The sequence below is a fragment of the Belonocnema kinseyi genome, chromosome 1, assembly GCF_010883055.1.
Source record: "Belonocnema kinseyi isolate 2016_QV_RU_SX_M_011 chromosome 1, B_treatae_v1, whole genome shotgun sequence".
In the NCBI taxonomy this organism is placed as follows: Eukaryota; Metazoa; Arthropoda; class Insecta; order Hymenoptera; family Cynipidae; genus Belonocnema; species Belonocnema kinseyi.
The window spans coordinates 102322379-102323396 of record NC_046657.1 but is presented as its reverse complement, the minus strand read 5'-3'; the positions used below and the strand labels follow the sequence as shown (position 1 = coordinate 102323396).

General features: G+C 32.9%; 1 protein-coding gene across 1 annotated transcript in view; it reads right to left on the bottom strand.

Annotated features, from left to right (window-relative positions):
* The window catches only part of LOC117173698 (DNA-directed RNA polymerase III subunit RPC2), a 63687-nt gene that overhangs the window by 26043 nt on the left and 36626 nt on the right, over positions 1–1018 (bottom strand). The window lies entirely within an intron of this gene.

Genomic DNA, 1018 nt, shown 5'->3' with positions numbered 1-1018 from the left:
ATAATTTTTCGAGGAAAGAGATAATCTTTGTGACCACAAAACTGCAACATCATGTGTGTATGTTTGTATGTACATATAAATATATAATTTATAAGGTTCAAAATTAATAGAAAGTTTAAAAACATCAATTTTGAACCTTATAAATTATATATTTATATGTACATACAAACACACACACATGATGTTGCATTTTTGTGGTCACCATGATTATCTCTTTCCTCGAAAAATGATCATGGAGGTGTATTTGAGTGAAACACTTATTAGAAACTACTCAAATCGGCTGATATGTTGAATGATAAAGATATTTATCAAAAATTTGGTCGCTTTCTTTTGCTGCTTTACATAAACGCATTTAAAGCGATGGAAAAGGTAGTGTCGATTTGTTTTTCTGCGAAGATAGTTGGAAAGGACTTAGGTAGAAATTTAAAGGAGTTAGAACAAATTTATGAAGCTGTAGTTTCATTTTCATCCTCGCATTTGTAAATACAGTTGTTCGCTTATATAAATACTTTATAAACAATCCTTTCAATAGAAAAAATTCAATTCATAAGATTTAATTTTATATTATTTCGTATAACAGATGTTCAAAGTTAAAAAAGGTTAAACATTTAAATATATATGCAATACCCCCCCCCCCCAAGGATGTTCCAAACGCAGGGACCCCCCTCTTTTTTCATATTTTTACTTCTCTTTCATCATTTTGAAATTATAAGAGAGTAAAGCCCTCGTCAATTTGAGAAAAATTTATTCTTATAATCAACACATGGGAAAGAAATCGGTTAAGGTGGTTCGGACATGTTGAGAGAATGCCAAATGAACGACTAACGAAACAAGTGTATCAAGGTAAAGTAAATGGCAGCGTGCCCAGAGGTAGACCGCGGAAAGAATGGTTAGAATGTTTGAATGAGACCCTAGCTAGAAGAGACATAAGAAGTCACAGAAACACGAGAGCCTGCATGAAAAAATGCATGGACATAAAAGAAGCTGGAGAAGTATGCCAGGACAGGAAAGTATGGCG